Source organism: Capricornis sumatraensis, chromosome 1 (genome assembly GCF_032405125.1).
Source record: "Capricornis sumatraensis isolate serow.1 chromosome 1, serow.2, whole genome shotgun sequence".
Taxonomy (NCBI): Eukaryota; Metazoa; Chordata; class Mammalia; order Artiodactyla; family Bovidae; genus Capricornis; species Capricornis sumatraensis.
In genome coordinates, this window is record NC_091069.1 from 227,991,909 (window position 1) to 228,004,026 (window position 12,118).

General features: G+C 39.2%; 1 pseudogene; it reads left to right on the forward strand.

Annotated features, from left to right (window-relative positions):
* The window catches only part of LOC138076837 (tigger transposable element-derived protein 1-like), a 47,990-nt pseudogene that overhangs the window by 35,546 nt on the left and 326 nt on the right, over positions 1–12,118 (forward strand).

A 12,118-nucleotide genomic window follows, 5' to 3' on the forward strand; every position in this document is an offset into this window, starting at 1 on the left:
GCATACCAAAGTAAGGTTTGTATATATGTTTGTAAGAAAGAGTTTTTAATTGAATTTATTATTTTTAAAATTACATATAGAGAATACACTTATCAAAGCTATTTTGTATGCTTAGAACAATATTTTAGCCATCTACCTTAAACCAATAACACCATGCATATATTTTCATTTTTTAAAATCTAATTTTCATGTAATTCATTCTATAAATAGAAGTATAAATAAATGCTTGCATGTGTGTTAAGTCACCTCAGTCATGTCCAACTCTTTGCGACCCTATGGACCATAGTCTGCCAGGCTCCTCTAATCCATGGGATTCTCCAGGCAAGAATACTGGAGGGGTTGCCATGCACTCCTCCAGGGGATCTTCCTGATCCAAGAATAGAACCCATGTCTCTTACATGTTGAAGCAAATTTGGTAAAATTATTTTGGAAAGCATTTAGGCCTGATATACAAAGGGAATTAAAATGATCAAGCACGTTGACATTAAAATCCACCTAGATTATATCTTTCGGAAATGAATCGAAATAAAGGATCAATGATAGATATTTACATCCATTTTAAAAACTTTCATTAAATTATGAGTTTAAAAAATGTATTAGCACCTATCATGAATTATTTGAATTTATCATCTATATAACCCAGATTAAATTTATTATTAATTTCTTTATGCAATAATTTGCATTATCCCTATGTCTAAAGAATGGATTTGAAATTTAGTACTCCATAAAGAAATAATTTGGAATCTATTTACCAGACTAATAAGTGCAAATGACATTCCTTCAAACATCACAATATTTGTTATTACATAGCTATTAAACTGGTCCTTAGGAAGTATCACTATGAACAAAGCTAGTGGAGGTGATGGAATTCCAGCTGAGCTGTTTCAAATCCTGAAAGATGATGCTGTGAAAGTGCTGCACTCACTATGCCAGCAAATTAGGAAAACTCAGCAGTGGCCACAGGACTGGACAAGGTCAGTTTTCATTCCAATCCCAAAGAAAGACAATGCAAAAGAATGGTCAAACTACCACACAATTGCACTCATCTCACATGCTAGTAGAGTAATGCTCAAAATTCTCCAAGCCAGGCTTCAGCAATGTGTGAACCATGAACTCCCTGATGTTCAAGCTGGTTTTAGAAAAGGCAGAGGAACCAGAGATCAAATTGCCAACATCTGCTGGATCATGGAAAAAGCAAGAGAGTTCTAGAAAAAACATCTATTTCTGCTTTATTGACCATGTCAAACCCTTTGACTGTATGGATCACAATAAACTGTGGAAAATAAACTGAAAGAGATGGGAATACTAGACCACCTGACCTGCCTCATGAGAAACCTGTATGCAGGTCAGAAAGGAACAGGTAGAACTGGACATGGAACAACAGACTGGTTCTAAATAGGAAAAGGAGTCCATCAAGGCTATATATTGTCACCCTGCTTATTTAACTTACATCCACAGTACATCATGAGAAATGCTGGGCTGGAAGAAACACAAGCTGGAATCAAGATTGCCGGGAGAAATATCAATAACCTCAGATATGCAGATGATACCACCCTTATGGCAGAAAGTGAAGACAAACTAAAGGGCCTCTTGATGAAAGTGAAAGAGGAGAGTGAAAAAGTTGGCTTAAAGCTCAACATTCTGAAAATGAAGATCCTGGCAACTGGTCCCGTCACTTCATGATAAATAGATGGGAAAACAGTGGAAACAGTGGCTGACCTTATTTTTCTGGGTTCCAAAATCACTGCAGATGGTGATTGCAGCCATGAAATTAAAAGACACTTACTCCTTGGAAGGAAAGTTATGACCAATCTAGATAGCATATTCAAAAGCAGAGACATTAGTTTGTCAACAAATGTCCGTCTAGTCAAGGTTATGGTTTTTCCAGTGGTCATATATGAATATGAGAGTTGGACTATAAAGCAAACTGAGCGCCAAAGAATTGATGCTTTTGAACTGTGGTGTTGGAGAAGACTCTTGAGAGTCCTTTGGACTGCAAGGAGATCCAACCAGTCCATCCTAAAGGAGATCAGTCCTGGGTGTTCATTGGTAGGACTGATATTGAAGCTGAAACTCCAATACTTTGGCCACCTGATGCAAAGAGCTGACTCATTTGAAAAGACCCTGAGGCTGGGAAAGATTAATGGCAGGAGGAGAAGGGGATGACAGAGGATGAGATGGTTGGATGACATCACTGACTCAATGGACAAGGGTTTGGGTGAACTCAGGGAGTTGGTGATGGACAGGAAGGCATGGCGTACTGTGGTTCATGGGTTGCAAAGAGTCGGACACAACTGAGCAAGTGAACTGAACTGAACCGATGAAACTTTTTTCTTCACCATTATCTTATTACAAATGAATATATTTGTGATCACGCTAATTCACTTCAGTTGTGTCTGACTCTGTGACCCCATGGACTGTCACCCATCAAGCTGCTCTGTCCATGGATTTCTCAGGCAAGAATAATGGAGTGTGATGCCATTTCCTCCTCCAGGGGATCTTCCTGACCCAGGGATAGAACCCACATCTCTTATGTCTCCTGTATTGGCAAGTGGGTTCTTTAGCACTAGTGCCACTAGCTTCATCAAAATTCTGGTGCAAGAGTTCCCATTTGTCAAAAGGCAGGCTGGTAGAGTACAATCTTCCCAGAAGAATAAAGGACCACACAAATAAATGCAACTCCTGATCTGGTATGATTTTAAATGATACTACTTTGCAAATGAATTCAGTTCACCATCTGAGTTTGCAAATATGTTTCTTTGCATATTTCTTCAATATCAAGCAGTTTCTTCTTTGTACCACAAAACAAAACAAAACAAACAGAACTAAGTTTACATCATTACTGGAAAGATTAACACTAAAGTTTTCTTTTTTTAAAAAAATGTACATAAAATGTCGAATTACCATGAACACTAAACTAATGAAAGTAAGGGTGACATCTAACAAAATCATAAGTAGCTGCCATATGTTATGTTTTCAATGATGAATTCATTGGTGACTTGACTGCAAGTGATAACAAGTAAGCAGTAAAGTGATCAGAGGAGAAAGCAAGGAAAGAGCAAACATGATAAAGTGTAATTAAGTAATTGAGACTTTTCTCTATTGACTTTATATGCTATCAGTAATGATCTCAGATTAACATGTGACATTCTTACTATAATGACTCATGAAGAAGAGGAAGGTATTATTGACCTTCTGTGGGGGTTTGTCTAGTGGTTTTCCCTGCTTTCTTCAATTTAAGTCTGAATTTGGTAATAAGGAGTTCATGATCTGAGCCACAGTCAGCTCCTGGTCTTGGTTTTGTTGACTGTACAGAGCTCCTCCATATTTTGCTGCAGAGAATATAATCAATCTGATTTTGGGTTCGTGACATTGTGCAGAAGACAGGGATCAAGACCATCCCCATGGAAAAGAAATGCAGAAGAGCAAAATGGCTGTCTGGGGAAGCCTTACAAATATCTGTGAAAAGAAGAGAAGCAAAACACCAAGGAGAAGAGGAAAGATATAAGCATCTGAATGCAGAGTTCCAAAGAACAGCACGAAGAGATAAGAAAGCCTTCTTCAGCGATCAATGCAAAAAAATAGAGGAAAACAACAGAATGGGAAAGACTAGAGATCTCTTCAAGAAAATTAGAGATATCAAGGGAACATTTCATGCAAAGATGGGCTTGATGAGGGACAGAAATGGTCTGGACCTAACAGAAGCAGAAGATATTAAGAAGAGATGGCAAGAATATACAGAAGAACTGTACAAAAAGGATCTTCACAACCTGGATAATCACGATGGTGTGATCACTCATTTAGAACCAGACATCTTGGAATGTGAAGTCAAGTGGGCCTTAGAAAGCATCACTACGAACAAAGCTAGTGGAGGTGATGGAATTCCAGTGGAGCTGTTTCAAATCCTGAAAGATGATGCTGTGAAAGTGCTGCACTCAATAGGCCAGCAATTTTGGAAAACTCAGCAGTGGCCACAGGACTGGACAAGGTCAGTTTTCATTCCAATCCCAAAGAAAGGCAATGCCAAAGAATGCTCAAACTACCACACAATTGCACTCATCTCACATGCTAGTAAAGTAATGCTCAAAATTCTCCAAGCCAGGCTTCAGCAATACGTGAACCATGAACTTCCTGATGTTCAAGCTGGTTTTAGAAAAGGCAGAGGAACCAGAGACCAAATTGCCAACATCTGGTGGATCATGGAAAAAGCAAGAGAGTTCCAGAAAAACATCTATTTCTGCTTTATTGACTATGCCAAAGCCTTTGACTGTGTGGATCACAATAAACTGTGGAAAATTCTGAAAGAGATGGGAATACCAGACCACCTGACCTGCCTCTTGAGAAATCTGTATGCAGGTCAGGAAGCAACAGTTAGAACTGGACATGGAACAACAGACTGGTTCCAAATAGGAAAAGGAGTCCATCAAGGCTGTATATTGTCACCCTGCTTATTTAACTTCTATGCAGAGTACATTATGAGAAACGCTGGGCTGGAAGAAACACAAGCTGGAATCAAGATTGCCGGGAGAAATATCAATAACCTCAGATATGCAGATGACACCACCCTTATGGCAGAAAGTGAAGAGGAACTAAAAAGCCTCTTGATGAAAGTAAAAGAGGAGAGTGAAAAAGTTGGCTTAAAGCTCAACATTCAGAGAATCCAGTCCCATCACTCCATGGGAAATAGATGGAGAAACAGTGGAAACAGTGTCAGACTTTATTTTTCTGGGTTCCAAAATCACTGCAGATGGTGACTGCAGCCATGAAATTAAAAGACGCTTACTCCTTGGAAGAAAAGTTATGACCAACCTAGACACCATATTCAAAAGCAGAGACATTACTTTGCTGACTGAGGTCCGTCTAGTCAAGGCTATGGTTTTTCCTGTGGTCATGTATGGATGTGAGAGTTGGACTGTGAAGAAGGCTGAGCGCCGAAGAATTGATGCTTTTGAACTGTGGTGTTGGAGAAGACTCTTGAGAGTCCCTTGGACTGCAAGGAGATCCAACCAGTCCATTCTGAAGGAGATCAGCCCTGGGATTTCTTTGGAAGGAATGATGCTGAAGCTGAAACTCCAATACTTTGGCCACCTCATGCGAAGAGCTGACTCACTGGAAAAGACTTTGATGCTGGGACAGATTGGGGGCAGGAGAAGAAGGGGACAACTGGGGATGAGATGGCTGGATGGCATCACTGACTCAATGGATGCGAGTCTGAGTTAACTCCCGGAGTTGGTGATGGACAGGGAGGCCTGGCACGCTGCAATTCATGGAATCCCAAAGAGTCAGACACGACTGAGTGACTAAAATGAACTGAACTGAACTGTGGGGGTTTATTTGTAATGAGTTACTTTATTTTGTTTAAATTTGGGATTCATAAAGGGGTATAACACTCAAACTCACCCTCTGACTCAGTAATCAAAAATTTGTTTCTCGTAAGCATGAGACCTTATAATCTGAATATGAAGTTCCTCCATTAACAGGGGTTCAAGTTGTTCTTAGAGTTTTATTAAAGTGTCTCTTCTCTTGTCTTTGCTTGTGATACATCCAAAAAAGTTAATGTTTTCTATTAAAAACTGTTAGTCCAATGAACTTGATTCTTTTTAGGGCTTTTCATTACATTGTTTTGGTTAGTAATCTTATAATTGCTTATGCTTACTTTTAAGTAAGCTTGATTAGTAGTCATTTTATTTACTTTTTAAAAAGTCCTATATTTGTCTATTTTTCATTACTTCCTTTTTATTCTGTAAACCATTGAAATATGGTGTCCATTCCTAGCATTCCAATAAAATTGTCCTTGCTAAGATTGGTAATGGGCTTTTTACTTATTAGACCCTCTGGAAACTGTTAAATATTTAACTGATAGCAAGAACAAATATATATTAAAATGTCTCTTGTGCTCAGATTTCCTGGATTTTCTTTGAAACCAAACAATTATCTCTTTAGTTAACTGTTTGATATTGGCTAAATAAGTAGAAATTTTATGGCCTAAATTTAACTCTTTTGTTGGTTTAGATATGGGATAAGTAAAAATTGTTTGACTTGTGTAAAGTGAAGAATCAAAACAGATAAGCTCATCAGATGGTGACTGATAAAGCTGTAGCTACAAGTTTAAACCTCAGGAAAAGATTTAGCCCTGTGCCTCCTCCCAGGGCGACAGTAGCCAGCAGCAGCCTGGTCACTCCCTTCCTGCTCACTGAAACAGAGCTCTGGAGCACTCCTTCTCTCTCTTTCTTGTCTACCCCTTGTCCCTCAACCCCCCCAAAAAGGGAACTACTATACCACAGGGTCCTGGAACCACATAGCGAAACACCACTTTATTTCCACTTAACTCATATCCACCTACTAGGCTTTGGGTTGTGGTTAAGATCATGGGATATATTTTCTGTTTAGTGACTTCCTTTCCCTTCTAGGATAGGGAAGTAGAGGGCATAATAAATTAGACATTGTATTGAACTTGAATGTCTGTGTAAGTACTCTTTTCCTTGTCATTAGATGCAAAAAATAAGACAGGATCTTATGACCTAAGTGCTATGTGCAAGACTCTGCTCCCAAACCACAATTTCTCATACCTCCTACAGTTGTGACACCACTGATCACTTCCTCATTAAAAGTCTCTCCCTCCTTAGTTTTAGAAATATTATACTTCTGTTATACATGGTGCTCTTTGTCCTTCCCCACTTTCAGTTTCACCAGTGTTTAATGAGCTCATTAAACACTGGGGTCTCTTATTTCCATGTTTGACCCACTCCTCATGCTCCAAACTCAATACTGTAAGTCTGTTTCAATATATTCAACTATTGTGCATATTTCAAGTTTCCTCAACAGGTATGTAGGATCCACTGTCTCAGGCTTGATACCCCCAGGCATCTCACACTTGCCTAATCTAACTAGACTTTACTCCTAATCTCACTCTGTGATGTCTATATGTATGCACTGTCATCTATCCAGTTTTTCAAAATGAAGCCATTCTTAAAATAATCCCCTCTTTTTTTCCTCCCCCAAATCTGCTGTCACCAAGCAATATCTATATTTTTACTTTTTCCTATCTCTGGAATGCATCTTCTCCTTTCCGATTCCACTAAACATGATCTCTCTCATTTTTCAGGAAAGTATTTTTGTCACTAAAATGACCTCCTTTCCCTTCCTATTCTACAAATCACTCTGTCACAATTTAGTCCTTCTTAAAGCAAGAAGTGACTTAGTATGTATGCAAAGCAAGAGCTTAATAGTGTCTTTTTCATACTTAAAATTGTATCATACTTCAGTCTCCAAGATCAAACCCAATCTCTTCAGCACAGTGTATGACCTTTAACTTGTGGTTCCTGCCCAACTTTTCCAGAATTGATTAGTCTGGATGCTGATAGGTACTGTAACAAATTGTAATGACTTTTCTCAATCCAACTTTCTTTATCTTTCCCATAACTGACAAGGTGAAAATTTCTAATCCATGGGCAGCTTTCATTCACACAGTGTTTTAGGGCCACAAAACCTCTGATTTGTAGTTCTGTCATCTCTTAGAGTCTCAGCATAAACCAATGGAAGAGAAACAGTATGGTGAAGGCTCACCTGCTACTTAAGATTCTTAGCTTGGAAGTAATAACATTTGTTTCTTCTCAAACTCTGTTGGCTGAAATTCAGTCATATGGCCACGTTAGTTGGCCAGTTCTCAGTAACAGTTCTATACCAAGGAAGAAGGAGCACAAACTTTGGTGAACGGTTTACTCTCTGCGTTAACACAGACCATCTTTCCATTCCGTGTCTTGCTCCCTCGTGCACTGCAGCCATACTTAACCCTCATAATCCTGAAACACACTATGTCTCTTGGCATATATTGCTGCCTTTTGCTCATGGCTATCTTCTACTCATCTTTAAAAACATAGCTGAGAAATCTTTTTGTGTAGAAAACCATTACAGAACTCTTATTTTTGGATTAACAACCTCCTTATGTATTCTACATTTTTTTGTTGCAATAGGTTCTTGGAAAATCTTGATAGATGCAGTTATGTACATCATAATTTCAAAAATGTCCATTTCTCTTCTCAGTGGGACCTGAAAAAATATGAGTATTAAAAATGAAGCCTGACTCATTTAGACCACTTCTTATTAAAAATTTTTGAAAATATTTTTTAGTAAAGTCAAATTTATGATTTTATAAGTAGCTTTTATTATACATCTGGCAATATACAGTTTGTTAAATAGGGGTATTTTGCTTATTTTTAATCATATGTAAAAAACCTGTAGAAGATGGTATAAAAATGATTTCCTTAGTAACTCATTACTTATCTTTCTGAAGAGACACAAGTGAGGCCATATAATTGAGTTCTGCACAAGGAAATGTAGACAGAAATATGTGTGTCAGTTTCAAACTTGGCCCGTAAAAACCTTTCATAGGTAACAACTTCTCCTTTCTTCTGCAGACTCAATGTCAAAGCTCAGAAAAATCTCAAAAACCATATATGAAATTTCCATGAGCCTGGGTCCTTGAGTGATGCTGTAAAACAGAGCCCCAAGTCCACCAATAGGGAACACTTCCATTTGGCTCTTGTGTCATGAAAAAACAAAACAAAACTATGTCATTGAAATTTTGAGGTTGATAATACCATCAGCATTATCCAAAATTATGCCCAGTGTTAATGACTAAAAAATTCATATATGGTGACCTCTTGGAAAATTAAAAATCTTTGTTTACATTAATAACTCAAAATAGAAAATTTTGTCTAATGGTGAGCCTTAGGTACCCATATGTCAAGACCTCCTCATGCTGTTTCCCAGGAAATCTATTATACCAACTTCACTTTGGGGCTGCGGCACTTTCTTGGAGCTACTGTTACAGCAGCTGGCCTAAACAGGAAAACAAAGAGCAAAAAAGAGGATTTTAGAATATGTTTAAGATTTTCAGTGGTACAATGCTAAGATTACTTTATATTAATGCTGTGCCGTGCTAAGTTGCTTCAGTCACGTCCAACTCTTTGTGACCCTAAGGACTGCAGCCCACCAGGCTCCTCTGTCCATGGGGTTCCTCAGGCAAGAATACTGGAGTGGGTTGCCATGCCCTCCTCCAGAGGATCTTCCTGACCCGGGGATTGAACCCATGTCTCTTAAGTTCTTTACCACTAGCATTGGCATTGGCAGATGGGTTCTTTACCACTAGCGCCATGTGGGAAGCCCACTTTTTATTAATAAATACTCTTAAATAGTTTAAACAGAAAGCAAGAATCATGAAGAGTTACAACCATGGTGTAAAATTATTAAGACATAAACCCCATCCAGGTAGAAGGGGATAGCAATATAGAAACTTGCTCATTTTGAGTAAGAAACCAGTTGAAAAACAAAATCAAATAGTCTTGGTGAATCTACAACCACAGGCCAGACTCCATAAAATAAAACATCTGGAACTATGTAAGTCAGGGTCAGTGCTACAACTCAAAGGGGTCATCAAGTTCTTGGGATCTTCCCACAAGTCCTATATATATGTGTATGTATGTGTGTATAAATAAGTGTGTATTCTCTGGAGGGAATGATGCTAAAGCTGAAGCTCTAGTACTTTGGCCACCTCATGCGAAGAGTTGACTCATTGGAAAAGACTCTGATGCTGGGAGGGATTGGGGGTAGGAGAAGAAGGGGACGATAGAGGATGAGATGGCTGGGTGGCATCACAGACTCGATGGACGTGAGTCTGAGTGAACTCCGGGAGATGGTGATGGACAGGGAGGCCTGGTGTGCTGCGATTCATGGGGTCGCAGAGTCAGACACGACTGAGCAACTGAACTGAACTGAACTGATATATGTATTTGTGTACGTATGTACAAGCTTCCCTGGTAGCTCAGCTCAGTTCAGGAGCTTAGTCATATCCAACTCTGTGACCGCACAGACTGTAGAATGCCAGGCTTCCCTGTCCTTCACCAACTCCTGGAGCTTGCTCAAACTCATGTCCATTGAGTCAGTGATGCCATCCAACCATCTCATCTTCTGTCGTCCCCTTCTCCTCCTGCCTTCAATCTCTCCCAGCATCTGGGTCTTTTCCAATGAGTCAGTTCTTCACATCAGGTGGCCAAAGTATTGGAGTTTCAGCACCAACATCAGTCCTTCCAATGAATATTCAGGACTGATTTCCTTTAGGATTGACTGGTTTGATCTCCCTGCAGTCCAAGGGACTCTCAAGAGTCTTCTGCAACACCACAGTTCAAAAGCATTGATTCTTCAGTTCTTGGCGTTCTTTATAGGCCAACTCTCACATCCATACATGACTACTGGAAAAACCGTAGCTTACTAGACGGAGCACATATATATATGTATGTGTGTATATATACATGTAAATATGTGCATACACACAATTATATTTAAAATTAGGTAGGAATGCTTTTATAGAAATCTTCAAGATTTTTCCTCAGCCAAATCTGAGAAATATGCCAACATATGCGCCAATAACAGGCAAAGGAGACAGGCTAGTGTCACCATGATTGCCCACCAATCAAAATTCATGCTTCAGACTAGGACCTTTGTTCCATGAATGCACTGCTCCCCAGTATCTGACCAAAATAGGATATCTTAACCAAGTGGTTCTTAAAGTGAGGTACATAGGATAACATTATCAACATCACATTTGAATTTACCAGAAAAGCACAGTCCAGGCCCCATCCCAAACTATAGACTGACTCAGAAAATTGAAGATAGTGCTTCACAAATTGAGCTTTAACAAGAATTTCAGCTGGTTCTGATGCACATTAAAGTTTGAGAACCACTACTTTACCCTATAAAAGCAGATGCTGAGTTTTGGGTAGGCAGCTAATAGTTTATGCTATGCTTAGACATTTTCTAATTAAAGATGTTTTCTAATTAAAAGTACTTTTCTTTAGAGATCATAATAAAATGAAAGCAGATGTAGTTAAAACAAAAACCAAAGCTATTAAAAGTACAAGAACAACAAGAAAATGTTAATGTACAGAGGGAAACAAAATCTTAACATGTTTGAGAAAATAGGAAGAAGCAGATGTAACTATTTTATAATAGGAAGTTATAGTGTGCAAAGAGGGGTGTAAGAAGAAAGAGATCCAACTTAGCACCACAGAATCTCAGCGAGACTGTCCTAAAAACTGAAGACTTCCTGATTTCAAACAAAAGGGTGAATAAAGCTGAAATTATAGATCAAAATAAGAAATGCTTGGAAGTCCATATTCAAGAGGCCGAAGCACCAACCCTCGTTCTCTATTGCCGTGGAGAGAATGTGGCAGTGGTATAAACCAACCGTAAGCAAGATGATGGAGACATAAACGGCAACCCACTCCATTATTCTTACCTAGAGATTCCACAGACAGAGCCTGGTGGGCTGCCGTCTACGGAGTCGCATAGAGTCGGACACAACTGAAGCAACTTAGCAGCAGCAGCAGCAGCAAGCAAGATGATTTCTTCTGTTAAGAGAAAACATAACGTCTAGAGATTCAAGAACAATAGTCATAGAAGAGGGGAGGTTGAAAAATAACATTATAATGCAACGTACTGGATCTCTACAGTTTTCCTATTCCTTCTGCAATAGATAATTAGCAATCAGAGAGCTAAAAGGCAAGGTACATCTCACTTCTTTTTTCCATATTCAGCTTTAATTGTTTAGAAGGTCATGTGTCACTTTGGTAAATGAAAGTGTGAATTGAAAAACAACAATGAATCTTTTATTTTAACAAATATTTTCTTAGTGTGCCTGTTTGCTAGTAGGAGCGCTGTAAACAGTAAACATTCTAAAGTGAGTGAGTGAAAAGTGAAGTCGCTCAGTCGTGTCTGACTCTTTGCGATCCCATGGACTGTAGCCTACCAGGCTCCTCCCTCCATGGGATTCTCCAGGCAAGAGTACTGGAATGGGTTGCCATTTCCTTCTCCAGGGGATCTTCCCGACCCAGGGATCAAACCCTGGTCTCCAGCATTCCAGGTAGACACTTTAACCTCTGAGCCACCAGGGAAGAGCTCTTCAAAGGAGTTAAACGTCATTTAGTGGAAAGAGAGAGACAGAGAGACAGGAGCAGAGAGAGCAGAGAGCAAAACAGAAAAAGGCTTGTTTAAAGAGAGAAACAATCTCAACTCGTTGCCCTGTGTACTCTTTAGTGCCTTCTGCTTCCTGGCTGGAAAG